This window comes from Oncorhynchus tshawytscha, linkage group LG27 (genome assembly GCF_018296145.1).
Source record: "Oncorhynchus tshawytscha isolate Ot180627B linkage group LG27, Otsh_v2.0, whole genome shotgun sequence".
NCBI classification, from domain to species: Eukaryota; Metazoa; Chordata; class Actinopteri; order Salmoniformes; family Salmonidae; genus Oncorhynchus; species Oncorhynchus tshawytscha.
In genome coordinates, this window is record NC_056455.1 from 7,929,031 (window position 1) to 7,942,402 (window position 13,372).

Genomic DNA, 13,372 nt, shown 5'->3' on the forward strand with positions numbered 1-13,372 from the left:
GAATGTTCTCCTGAGGCTCTCCTCTCTCCCTCCCTGCAGCTCCAGCGTCTGAAGCCCTCCTTCTCCTTTAAGACCCTGACGTGTTGATACCTGTAGTGAATGTTCTCCTGAGACTCTCCTCTCTCCCCTCCCTGCAGCTCCAGCGTCTGAAGCCTCCCTCTCCTTTAAGACCCTGACGTGTTGATACCTGTAGTGAATGTTCTCCTGAGGCTCTCCTCTCTCCCTCCCTGCAGCTCCAGCGTCTGAAGCCCTCCCTCTCCTTTAAGACCCTGACGTGTTGATACCTGTAGTGAATGTTCTCCTGAGGCTCTCCTCTCTCCCTCCCTGCAGCTCCAGCGTCTGAAGCGCTCCCTCTCCTTTAAGACCCTGACGTGTTGATACCTGTAGTGAATGTTCTCCTGAGGCTCTCCTCTCTCCCTCCCTGCAGCTCCAGCGTCTGAAGCGCTCCCTCTCCTTTAAGACCCTGATGCGCAGTAAGAGTGTGGAGAACTTCTTCCAGAGGTCCTACAGTGACGCCCGTCTCCCCCCTGACTTCATCACCGACCCGCCACCCCCCTCCCCGCCCCCTGGCTCTCCCTCGCCAGTGAACGCTCACCCTCCCTCTCTCCGTCACTCAGCCCCAACCCCTCCCTCTGCTCCCACTCCCCGTCTCTAAGCTCCTCCCCCTCGCTGTCTTCTAAGGCCCCGCCCCCACCCCACCTGACGCAGGTGACCCACTGCTTCCAGGAGCACGTGTTCCGCAAGCCCACCCACTGCCAGCTCTGCAAGCACCTGATCGTGGGTAAGGTGCCTACTTTACTCCCAGGCCTCTCGACACTACCAGCCTGCTTAGGCCTCAGTGTCTATGTAGGACTAGTGGCTTCATTCAGCCATTTCTCCTGGTTACTTGATCTTGTATTTCTAGCTGGTCAGTGTTATTACTTTATTAGGTCACAGCCACTATCCATTATACTAGAATCCACTTGACTATTAAGTGAACAGACTTCAAAGGCAGCACTTTACTAGGTAGCTAATGACTGGAATAGTAAGTTGAAATGGCTCACATCATTTAATTCCTATTCAGTAGCAGTGAAGCAAACATTAGGTGGACTATAATTGGAGTTTATGCAGGAGAATAGCAGAGGTACCACAGAAAGGGTGGACTCCTCTCGTGGTATTCTTGGTTTTAGGACATGAAGCATACGGTTTGATTGGAATGAGAAGCTGAGGGCAAGTCTAGTTAGCGTTTTCACGTGCCCTTGGTTTGATATGCTGCTGCGTGTGTACAGGTCCCTTAACATTCTCATACTCTTTTCCTCTTTGCTAAATCTACTTCCTGTCGCCATGATTGATTGCAGAAGATGTCTTACTCTTTGTTTTTGCTTGTGTTTTGCTTACCTCGTCATTTTTTTCTTCACCACACCAGCTGTCCTGTAGCCTGCCTCATCGCTCCCAGTCTCCTCTCTCTCTCTCTCTCTCTCTCTCTCTCTCTCTCTCTCTCTCTCTCTCTCTCTCTCTCTCTCTCTCTCTTTCCTGGTCTCCTCTCTCTCTCTCTCTCTCTCTCTCTCTCTCTCTCTCTTTCTTTCTGGTCTCCTCTCTCTCTCTCTCTCTTTCTCTCTCTCTCTCTCTCTCCCAGTCTCTTCTCTCTCTCTCCCAGTCTCTTCTCTCTCTCTCTCCAGTCTCTTATGCTCTCCCAATCTCTCCTCTCTCTTCCGGTCTCTCCTCTCTCTTCCGGTCTCTCCTCTCTCTTCCGTCTCTCCTCTCTCTTCCCGTCTCTCCTCTCTCTTACCGTCTCTCTTACCTCTCTCTTACCGTCTCTCTTACCGTCTCTCTTACCGTCTCTCTTCTCTTACCGTCTCTCCTCTCTCTTACCGTCTCTCTCTCTCTCTTCTTACCGTCTCTCCTCTCTCTTACCGTCTCTCCTCTCTCTTCCGTCTCTCCTCTCTCTTACCGTCTCTCCTCTCTCTTCCCGTCTCTCCTCTCTCTTACCGTCTCTCCTCTCTCTTACCGTCTCTCCTCTCTCTTACCGTCTCTCCTCTCTCTTCCCGTCTCTCCTCTCTCTTACCGTCTCTCCTCTCTCTTCCCGTCTCTCCTCTCTCTCTTTCCGTCTCTCCTCTCTCTTACCGTCTCTCCTCTCTCTTACCGTCTCTCCTCTCTCTTCCCGGTTCTCCTCTCTCTTACCGTCTCTGCTCTCTCTTCCCGTCTCTCCTCTCTCTTACCGTCTCTGCTCTCTCTTACCGTCTCTCCTCTCTCTTACCGTCTCTCCTCTCTCTTCCCTCCTCTCTCCTCTCTCCTCTCTCTTACCGTCTCTCCTCTCTCTTCCCGTCTCTCCTCTCTCTTCCCGTCTCTCCTCTCTCTTCCCGTCTCTCCTCTCTCTTCCCGTCTCTCCTCTCTCTTCCGTCTCTCCTCTCTCTTCTTACCGTCTCTCCTCTCTCTTCTCTCCTCTCTCTTCCGGTCTCTCCTCTCTCTTACTGTCTCTCCTCTCTCTTACTCGTCTCTCTTACCGTCTCTCTCTCTTCCCGTCTCTCCTCTCTCTTCCCATCTCTCCTCTCTCTTCCCGTCTCTCCTCTCTCTTCCCGGTTCTCCTCTCTCTTCCCGTCTCTCCTCTCTCTTACCGTCTCTCCTCTCTCTTCCCGTCTCTCCTCTCTCTTACCGTCTCTCCTCTCTCTTCCCGTCTCTCCTATCTGTCCCAGTCTATATCAGTCTCTCCCCTCTCTCCCAATTTCTCTCTCTCCCAATTTCTCCTCTCTTTCCCTGTCTCCTCTCTCTCTCCCAGTCACCCCAGTCTCTCTCTCTCTCTCTGTCACTCACAGTCTCTGCCACTCACAGTCTCTCTCTGTCACTTCCAGTTTTCCTCTCTTTCCCTGTCTCCTCTCTCTCTCTCCTCTCTCTGTTTTCTTCTCTCTCCCAGTCTCTTCTCTCTCTTCCCAGGCTCTCCTCTCTCTTCCCAGTCTCTCCTCTCTCTTCCAGTCTCTCCTCTCTCTCCCTGTCTCTCCTCCCTCTTAGTCTCTCCTCCCTCTTCCCAGTCTCTCCTCTCTCTCTCCTAGTCTCTCCTCTCTCTCCCGTCTCTCCTCTCTCTCTCCCAGTCTCTCCTCTCTCTTACCCAGTCTCTCCTCTTTCTCTCCCAGTCTCTCCTCTCTCTCTCCCAGTCTCTCCTCTCTTCCTCCAAGTCTCTCCTCTCTCCTCTCTCTCCCAGTCTCTCCTCTCTCTCTCCCAGTCTCTCCTCTCTCTTCCCAGTCTCTCCTCTCTCTTCCCAGTCTCTCTTCTCTCTCTTCCTAGTCTCTCCTCTCTCCCAGTCTCTCCTCTCTCTCTCCCAGTCTCTCCTCTCTCTCTCCCAGTCTCTCCTCTTTCTCTCTCCCAGTCTCTCCTCTCTCTCTTCCCAGTCTCTCCTCTCTTCCTCCAAGTCTCTCCTCTCTCTCTCTCTCTCCCAGTCTCTCCTCTCTCTCTCCCAGTCTCTCCTCTCTCTCCCAGTCTCTCCTCTCTCTCTCCTAGTCTCTCCTCTCTCCCAGTCTCTCCTCTCTCTCTCCCAGTCTCTCCTCTCTCTCACAGTCTCTCCTCTTTCTCTCCCAGTCTCTCCTCTCTCCCTCCAAGTCTCTCCTCTCTCCTCTCTCTCAGTCTCTCCTCTCTCTCCCCCGTCTCTCCTCTCTCTCCCAGTCTCTCCTCTCTCTCCCAGTCTCTCCTCTCTCTCGCCCAGTCTCTCCTCTCTCTCCCAGTCTCTCCTCTTTCTCTCCCAGTCTCTCCTGTCTCCCTCCAAGTCTCTCCTCTCTCTGTCTCTCCTCTCTCTCAGTTTCTCCTTTCTCTCTCCGTCTCTCCTCTCTCTCCCAGTCTCTCCCAGTCTCTCCCTCAGTCTCTCCTTTCTCTCTCCCAGTCTCTCCTCTCTCTCCCAGTCTCTCTCCTCTCTCCCAGTCTCTCCTTTCTCTCTCCCAGTCTCTCCTTACTCTCTCCCAGTCTCTCCTCTCTTTCCCAGTCTCTCCTCTCTCTCCCAGTCTCTCCTCTCTCTCCCAGTCTCCTCTCACTCTCCCAGTCTCTCCTCTCTCTCCCAGTCTCTCCTCTCTCTCCCAGTCTCTCCTCTCTCCCAGTCTCTCCTCCCTCTCCCAGTCTCTCCTCTCTCTCCCAGTCTCTCCTCTCATTCTCCCAGTCTCCTCTCACTCTCCCAGTCTCTCCTCTCTCTCCCAGTCTCTCCTCTCTCTCCCAGTCTCTCCTCTCTCTACCAGTCTCTCCTCTCACTCTCCCAGTCTCCTCTCACTCTCCCAGTCTCTCCTCTCACACTCTCCCAGTCTCTCCTCTCTCTCCCAGTCTCTCCTCTCTCTCCCAGTCTCTCCTCTCTCTCCCAGTCTCTCCTCTCACTCTCCCAGTCTCTCCTCTCACTCTCCCAGTCTCTCCTCTCACACTCTCCCAGTCTCTCCTCTCACTCTCCCAGTCTCTCCTCTCACTCTCCCAGTCTCTCCTCTCTCTCCCAGTCTCTCCTCTCTCTCCCAGTCTCTCCTCTCTCTCCCAGTCTCTCCTCTCTCTCCCAGTCTCTCCTCTCTCTCCCAGTCTCTCCTCTCTCTCTCCCAGTCTCTCCTCTCACTCTCCCAGTCTCTCCTCTCACACTCTCCCAGTCTCTCCTCACTCTCCCAGTCTCTCCTCTCTCTCTCCCAGTCTCTCCTCCTCTCCCAGTCTCTCCTCTCACTCTCCCAGTCTCTCCTCTCACTCTCCCAGTCTCTCCTCTCTCTCCCAGTCTCTCCTCTCTCTCCCAGTCTCTCCTCTCGTCTCTCCTCTCTCTCCCAGTCTCTCCTCTCTCTCCCAGTCTCTCCTCTCTCTCCCAGTCTCTCCTCTCACTCTCCCAGTCTCTCCTCTCACACTCTCCCAGTCTCTCCTCACTCTCCCAGTCTCTCCTCTCTCTCTCCCAGTCTCTCCTCTCTCTCTCCCAGTCTCTCCTCTCTCTCTCCCAGTCTCTCCTCTCTCTTTCCCAGTCTCTCCTCTCTCTCCCAGTCTCTCCTCTCTCTCTCCAGTCTCTCCTCTCTCTCTCCCAGTCTCTCCTCTCTCTCCACAGTCTCTCCTCTCTCTCTCCCAGTCTCTCCTCTCTCTCTCCCAGTCTCTCCTCTCTCTCCCAGTCTCTCCTCTCACACTCTCCCAGTCTCTCCTCACTCTCCCAGTCTCTCCTCTCTCTCCCAGTCTCTCCTCTCTCTCCCAGTCTCTCCTCTCTCTCCCAGTCTCTCCTCTCTCTCTCCCAGTCTCTCCTCTCACTCTCCCAGTCTCTCCTCTCACACTCTCCCAGTCTCTCCTCACTCTCCCAGTCTCTCCTCACTCTCCCAGTCTCTCCTCTCTCTCCCAGTCTCTCCTCCCTCTCCCAGTCTCTCCTCTCTCTTTCCCAGTCTCTCCTCTCTCTCTCCCAGTCTCTCCTCTCTCTCTCCCAGTCTCTCCTCTCTCTCTCCCAGTCTCTCCTCTCTCTCTCCCAGTCTCTCCTCTCTCTCTCCCAGTCTCTCCTCTCTCTCTCCCAGTCTCTCCTCTCTCTCCCAGTCTCTCCTCTCACACTCTCCCAGTCTCTCCTCACTCTCCCAGTCTCTCCTCTCTCTCCCAGTCTCTCCTCACTCTCCCAGTCTCTCCTCTCTCTCCCAGTCTCTCCTCTCTCTCCCAGTCTCTCCTCTCACTATCCCAGTCTCTCCTCTCACACTCTCCCAGTCTCTCCTCACTCTCCCAGTCTCTCCTCTCTCTCCCAGTCTCTCCTCTCTCTCTCCCAGTCTCTCCTCCCTCTCCCAGTCTCTCCTCTCTCTCCCAGTCTCTCCTCTCTCTCTCCCAGTCTCTCCTCTCTCTCCAGTCTCTCCCCTCTCTCTCCCAGTCTCTCCCTCTCTCTCCCAGTCTCTCCTCTCTCTCCCAGTCTCTCCTCTCTCTCTCCCAGTCTCTCCTCTCTCTCCCAGTCTCTCCTCTCTCTCCCAGTCTCTCTCTCTCTCTCCCAGTCTCTCCTCTCTCTCTCCCAGTCTCTCCTCTCTCTCTCCCAGTCTCTCCTCTCTCTCTCCCAGTCTCTCCTCTCACTCTCCCAGTCTCTCCTCTCCACTCTCCCAGTCTCTCCTCCACTCTCCCAGTCTCTCCTCTCTCTCCCAGTCTCTCCTCACTCTCCCAGTCTCTCCTCTCTCTCCCAGTCTCTCCTCTCTCTCTCCCAGTCTCTCCTCTCACTCTCCCAGTCTCTCCTCTCCACTCTCCCAGTCTCTCCTCTCTCCCAGTCTCTCCTCACTCTCCCAGTCTCTCCTCTCTCTCCCACTCTCCTCTCTCTCCCAGTCTCTCCTCTCTCTCCCAGTCTCTCCTCTCTCTCTCCCAGTCTCTCCCCTCTCTCTCCCAGTCTCTCCTCACTCTCCCAGTCTCTCCTCTCTCTCCCAGTCTCTCCTCTCTCTCCCAGTCTCTCCTCACTCTCCCAGTCTCTCCTCTCTCTCCCAGTCTCTCCTCTCTCTCCCAGTCTCTCCTCACTCTCCCAGTCTCTCCTCTCTCTCCCAGTCTCTCCTCTCTCTCCCAGTCTCTCCTCTCTCTCCCAGTCTCTCCTCTCTCTCCCAGTCTCTCCTCACTCTCCCAGTCTCTCCTCTCTCTCCCAGTCTCTCCTCTCTCTCCCAGTCTCTCCTCTCACACTCTCCCAGTCTCTCCTCACTCTCCCAGTCTCTCCTCACTCTCCCAGTCTCTCCTCTCTCTCTCCCAGTCTCTCCTCCCTCTCCCAGTCTCTCCTCTCTCTCCCAGTCTCTCCTCTCTCTCTCCCAGTCTCTCCTCTCTCTCTCCCAGTCTCTCTCTCTCTCTCCCAGTCTCTCCTCTCTCTCTCCCAGTCTCTCCTCTCTCTCTCCCAGTCTCTCCTCTCTCTCCCAGTCTCTCCTCTCTCTCTCCCAGTCTCTCCTCTCTCTCCCAGTCTCTCCTCTCTCTCCCCAGTCTCTCCTCTCACTCTCCCAGTCTCTCCTCCACTCTCCCAGTCTCTCCTCTCTCTCCCAGTCTCTCCTCACTCTCCCAGTCTCTCCTCTCTCTCCCAGTCTCTCCTCTCTCTCTCCCAGTCTCTCCTCTCACTCTCCCAGTCTCTCCTCTCACACTCTCCCAGTCTCTCCTCTCTCTCCCAGTCTCTCCTCTCTCTCCCAGTCTCTCCTCTCTCTCTCCCAGTCTCTCCTCACTCTCCCAGTCTCTCCTCTCTCTCCCAGTGTCTCCTCTCTCTCCCAGTCTCTCCTCACTCTCCCAGTCTCTCCTCTCTCTCCCAGTCTCTCCTCTCTCTCCCAGTCTCTCCTCCCACTCTCCCAGTCTCTCCTCTCTCTCTCCCAGTCTCTCCTCACTCTCCCAGTCTCTCCTCTCTCTCCCAGTCTCTCCTCTCTCTCCCAGTCTCTCCTCTCTCTCCCAGTCTCTCCTCCACTCTCCCAGTCTCTCCTCTCTCTCTCCCAGTCTCTCCTCCTCTCCCAGTCTCTCCTCTCTCTCCCAGTCTCTCCTCTCTCTCCCAGTCTCTCCTCACTCTCCCAGTCTCTCCTCTCTCTCCCAGTCTCTCCTCTCTCTCCCAGTCTCTCCTCTCTCTCCCAGTCTCTCCTCTCTCTCTCCCAGTCTCTCCTCTCTCTCCCCAGTCTCTTCTCTCACACTCTCCCAGTCTCTCCTCTCTCTCCCAGTCTCTCCTCACTCTCCCAGTCTCTCCTCTCTCTCTCCCAGTCTCTCCTCCCTCTCCCAGTCTCTCCTCTCTCTCCCAGTCTCTCCTCTCTCTCTCCCAGTCTCTCCTCTCTCTCCCAGTCTCTCCTCTCTCTCCCAGTCTCTCCTCTCTCTCCCAGTCTCTCCTCTCTCTCCCAGTCTCTCCTCTCTCTCTCCAGTCTCTCCTCCACTCTCCCAGTCTCTCCTCACTCTCCCAGTCTCTCCTCTCTCTCCCAGTCTCTCCTCACTCTCCCAGTCTCTCCTCTCTCTCCCAGTCTCTCTTCTCTCTCCCAGTCTCTCCTCACTCTCCCAGTCTCTCCTCTCTCTCTCCCAGTCTCTCCTCTCTCTCCCAGTCTCTCCTCCACTCTCCCAGTCTCTCCTCTCTCTCTCCCAGTCTCTCCTCACTCTCCCAGTCTCTCCTCTCACACTCTCCCAGTCTCTCCTCACTCTCCCAGTCTCTCCTCACTCTCCCAGTCTCTCCTCTCACACTCCCAGTCTCTCCTCACTCTCCCAGTCTCTCCTCCCACTCTCCCCAGTCTCTCCTCCCTCTCCCAGTCTCTCCTCTCTCTCCCAGTCTCTCCTCTCTCTCTCCCAGTCTCTCCTCTCACTCTCCCAGTCTCTCCTCTCACACTCTCCCAGTCTCTCCTCCCACTCTCCCAGTCTCTCCTCTCTCTCTCCCAGTCTCTCCTCTCTCTCTCCCAGTCTCTCCTCCCTCTCCCAGTCTCTCCTCTCTCTCCCAGTCTCTCCTCTCTCTCTCCCAGTCTCTCCTCTCTCTCCCAGTCTCTCCTCTCTCTCCCAGTCTCTCCTCTCTCTCCCAGTCTCTCCTCTCTCTCTCCCAGTCTCTCCTCTCTCTCTCCCAGTCTCTCCTCACTCTCCCAGTCTCTCCTCTCTCTCCCAGTCTCTCCTCTCTCTCCCAGTCTCTCCTCACTCTCCCAGTCTCTCCTCTCTCTCCCAGTCTCTCCTCTCTCTCCCAGTCTCTCCTCAGTCTCTCCTCTCTCTCTCCCAGTCTCTCCTCACTCTCCCAGTCTCTCCTCTCTCTCCCAGTCTCTCTTCTCTCTCCCAGTCTCTCCTCACTCTCCCAGTCTCTCCTCTCTCTCTCCCAGTCTCTCCTCTCTCTCCCAGTCTCTCCTCCACTCTCCCAGTCTCTCCTCTCTCTCTCCCAGTCTCTCCTCACTCTCCCAGTCTCTCCTCTCACACTCTCCCAGTCTCTCCTCACTCTCCCAGTCTCTCCTCCTCTCCCAGTCTCTCCTCACTCTCCCAGTCTCTCCTCTCTCCCAGTCTCTCCTCACTCTCCCAGTCTCTCCTCTCTCTCAGTCTCTCCTCACTCTCCCAGTCTCCCCTCACTCTCCCAGTCTCTCCTCTCTCTCCCAGTCTCTCCTCTCTCTCCCAGTCTCTCTCTCTCTCCCAGTCTCTCCTCTCTCTCCCAGTCTCTCCTCTCTCTCTCCCAGTCTCTCCTCTCTCTCCCAGTCTCTCCTCTCTCTCCCAGTCTCTCCTCTCTCTCTCCCAGTCTCTCCTCTCTCTCTCCCAGTCTCTCCTCTCTCTCCCCAGTCTCTCCTCCTCTCCCAGTCTCTCCTCTCTCTCCCCAGTGTCTCCTCTCTCTCCCAGTCTCTCCTCACTCTCCCAGTCTCTCCTCTCTCTCCCAGTCTCTCCTCTCTCTCCCAGTCTCTCCTCACTCTCCCAGTCTCTCCTCTCTCTCTCCCAGTCTCTCCTCACTCTCCCAGTCTCTCCTCTCTCTCCCAGTCTCTCCTCTCTCTCCCAGTCTCTCCTCTCTCTCCCAGTCTCTCCTCACTCTCCCAGTCTCTCTCTCTCTCTCCCAGTCTCTCCTCACTCTCCCAGTCTCTCCTCTCTCCCAGTCTCTCCTCTCTCTCCCAGTCTCTCCTCACTCTCCCAGTCTCTCCTCTCTCTCCCAGTCTCTCCTCACTCTCCCAGTCTCTCCTCTCTCTCCCAGTCTCTCCTCTCTCTCTCCCAGTCTCTCCTCTCACTCTCCCAGTCTCTTCTCTCACACTCTCCCAGTCTCTCCTCTCTCTCCCAGTCTCTCCTCACTCTCCCAGTCTCTCCTCTCTCTCTCCCAGTCTCTCCTCCCTCTCCCAGTCTCTCCTCTCTCTCCCAGTCTCTCCTCTCTCTCTCCCAGTCTCTCCTCTCTCTCCCAGTCTCTCCTCTCTCTCCCAGTCTCTCCTCTCTCTCCCCAGTCTCTCCTCTCTCTCCCAGTCTCTCTCTCTCTCTCCCAGTCTCTCCTCACTCTCCCAGTCTCTCCTCACTCTCCCAGTCTCTCCTCTCTCTCTCCCAGTCTCTCCTCACTCTCCCAGTCTCTCCTCTCTCTCCCAGTCTCTCTTCTCTCTCCCAGTCTCTCCTCACTCTCCCAGTCTCTCCTCTCTCTCTCCCAGTCTCTCCTCTCTCTCCCAGTCTCTCCTCACTCTCCCAGTCTCTCCTCTCTCTCTCCCAGTCTCTCCTCACTCTCCCAGTCTCTCCTCTCACACTCTCCCAGTCTCTCCTCACTCTCCCAGTCTCTCCTCACTCTCCCAGTCTCTCCTCTCACACTCTCCCAGTCTCTCCTCTCTCTCCCAGTCTCTCCTCACTCTCTCCAGTCTCTCCTCCCTCTCCCAGTCTCTCCTCTCTCTCCCAGTCTCTCCTCTCTCTCTCCCAGTCTCTCCTCTCACTCTCCCAGTCTCTCCTCTCACTCTCCCAGTCTCTCCTCACTCTCCCAGTCTCTCCTCTCTCTCTCCCAGTCTCTCCTCTCTCTCTCCCAGTCTCTCCTCCCTCTCCCAGTCTCTCCTCTCTCTCCCAGTCTCTCCTCTCTCTCCCCCAGTCTCTCCTCTCTCTCCCAGTCTCTCCTCTCTCTCCCAGTCTCTCCTCTCTCTCCCAGTCTCTCCTCTCTCTCTCCCAGTCTCTCCTCTCTCTCCCCAGTCTCTCCTCCTCTCCCAGTCTCTCTCTCTCTCCCAGTCTCTCCTCTCTCTCCCAGTCTCTCCTCACTCTCCCAGTCTCTCCTCTCTCTCCCAGTCTCTCCTCTCTCTCCCAGTCTCTCCTCACTCTCCCAGTCTCTCCTCTCTCTCTCCCAGTCTCTCCTCACTCTCCCAGTCTCTCCTCTCTCTCCCAGTCTCTCTTCTCTCTCCCAGTCTCTCCTCACTCTCCCAGTCTCTCCTCTCTCTCTCCCAGTCTCTCCTCTCTCTCCCAGTCTCTCCTCACTCTCCCAGTCTCTCCTCTCTCTCTCCCAGTCTCTCCTCACTCTCCCAGTCTCTCCTCTCACACTCTCCCAGTCTCTCCTCACTCTCCCAGTCTCTCCTCACTCTCCCAGTCTCTCCTCTCTCTCCCAGTCTCTCCTCACTCTCCCAGTCTCTCCTCCTCTCCCAGTCTCTCCTCTCTCTCAGTCTCTCCTCTCTCTCCCAGTCTCCCCTCACTCTCCCAGTCTCTCCTCTCTCTCCCCAGTCTCTCCTCTCTCTCCCCAGTCTCTCCTCACTCTCCCAGTCTCTCTCTCTCTCCCAGTCTCTCCTCACTCTCCCAGTCTCTCCTCTCTCTCCCAGTCTCTCCTCTCTCTCTCCCAGTCTCTCCTCTCTCTCTCCCAGTCTCTCCTCTCTCTCTCCCAGTCTCTCCTCTCTCTCTCCCAGTCTCTCCTCTCACTCTCCCAGTCTCTCCTCTCACACTCTCCCAGTCTCTCCTCACTCTCCCAGTCTCTCCTCTCTCTCCCCAGTCTCTCCTCACTCTCCCAGTCTCTCCTCTCGCTCCCAGTCTCTCCTCTCTCTCGCCCAGTTTCTCCTCTCACTCTCCCAGTCTCTCCTCCACACTCTCCCAGTCTCTCCTCACTCTCCCAGTCTCTCCTCACTCTCCCAGTCTCTCCTCACTCTCCCAGTCTCTCCTCTCTCTCTCCCAGTCTCTCCTCCCACTCTCCCAGTCTCTCCTCTCTCTCCCAGTCTCTCCTCTCTCTCTCCCAGTCTCTCCTCTCTCTCCCAGTCTCTCCTCTCTCTCTCCCAGTCTCTCCTCTCTCTCTCCCAGTCTCTCCTCTCTCTCTCCCAGTCTCTCCTCTCTCTCTCCCAGTCTCTCCTCTCTCTCCCCAGTCTCTCCTCTCTCTCCCAGTCTCTCCTCTCTCTCTCCCAGTCTCTCCTCTCACACTCTCCCAGTCTCTCCTCTCACACTCTCCCAGTCTCTCCTCTCTCTCCCAGTCTCTCCTCCTCTCCCAGTCTCTCCTCTCTCTCCCCAGTCTCTCCTCTCACTCTCCCAGTCTCTCCTCTCACACTCTCCCAGTCTCTCCTCCCACTCTCCCAGTCTCTCCTCACTCTCCCAGTCTCTCCTCTCTCTCCCAGTCTCTCCTCCCTCCCAGTCTCTCCTCTCTCTCCCAGTCTCTCCTCTCTCTCTCCCAGTCTCTCCTCTCTCTCCCAGTCTCTCCTCTCTCTCCCAGTCTCTCCTCTCTCTCCCAGTCTCTCCTCTCTCTCTCCCAGTCTCTCCTCTCTCTCTCCCAGTCTCTCCTCACTCTCCCAGTCTCTCCTCTCTCTCCCAGTCTCTCCTCTCTCTCCCAGTCTCTCCTCACTCTCCCAGTCTCTCCTCTCTCTCCCCAGTCTCTCCTCTCTCTCCCAGTCTCTCCTCTCTCTCCCAGTCTCTCCTCACTCTCCCAGTCTCTCCTCTCTCTCTCCCAGTCTCTCCTCACTCTCCCAGTCTCTCCTCTCTCTCCCAGTCTCTCTTCTCTCTCCCAGTCTCTCTCCCACTCTCCCAGTCTCTCTCTCTCTCCCAGTCTCTCCTCTCTCTCCCAGTCTCTCCTCACTCTCCCAGTCTCTCCTCTCTCTCTCCCAGTCTCTCCTCACTCTCCCAGTCTCTCCTCTCACACTCTCCCAGTCTCTCCTCACTCTCCCAGTCTCTCCTCACTCTCCCAGTCTCTCCTCACTCTCCCCAGTCTCTCCTCACTCTCCCAGTCTCTCCTCCCACTCTCCCAGTCTCTCCTCTCTCTCAGTCTCTCCTCACTCTCCCAGTCTCTCCTCCACTCTCCCAGTCTCTCCTCTCTCTCCCAGTCTCTCCTCTCTCTCCCAGTCTCTCCTCACTCTCCCAGTCTCTCCTCTCTCTCCCAGTCTCTCCTCACTCTCCCAGTCTCTCCTCTCTCTCCCAGTCTCTCCTCTCTCTCTCCCAGTCTCTCCTCTCTCTCTCCCAGTCTCTCCTCTCTCTCTCCCAGTCTCTCCTCTCTCTCTCCCAGTCTCTCCTCTCACTCTCCCAGTCTCTCCTCTCACACTCTCCCAGTCTCTCCTCCCACTCTCCCAGTCTCTCCTCTCTCTCCCAGTCTCTCCTCACTCTCCCAGTCTCTCCTCTCGCTCCCAGTCTCTCCTCTCTCTCGCCCAGTTTCTCCTCTCACTCTCCCAGTCTCTCCTCTCACACTCTCCCAGTCTCTCCTCACTCTCCCAGTCTCTCCTCCCTCTCCCAGTCTCTCCTCACTCTCCCAGTCTCTCCTCTCTCTCTCCCAGTCTCTCCTCCCTCTCCCAGTCTCTCCTCTCTCTCCCAGTCTCTCCTCTCTCTCCCAGTCTCTCCTCTCTCTCCCAGTCTCTCCTCTCTCTCTCCCAGTCTCTCCTCTCTCTCTCCCAGTCTCTCCTCTCTCTCTCCCAGTCTCTCCTCTCTCTCTCCCAGTCTCTCCTCTCTCTCTCCCAGTCTCTCCTCTCTCTCTCCCAGTCTCTCCTCTCACTCTCCCAGTCTCTCCTCTCACACTCTCCCAGTCTCTCCTCTCACACTCTCCCAGTCTCTCCTCTCTCTCCCAGTCTCTCCTCACTCTCCCAGTCTCTCCTCTCTCCCCAGTCTCTCCTCTCACTCT

At 56.5% G+C, this 13,372-nt stretch overlaps 1 pseudogene; it reads left to right on the plus strand.

Annotated features, from left to right (window-relative positions):
- The first annotated feature begins 355 nt into the window (after positions 1-355).
- LOC112225828 overlaps positions 356-13,372 on the plus strand; it is a 36,555-nt pseudogene continuing 23,538 nt past the window's right edge.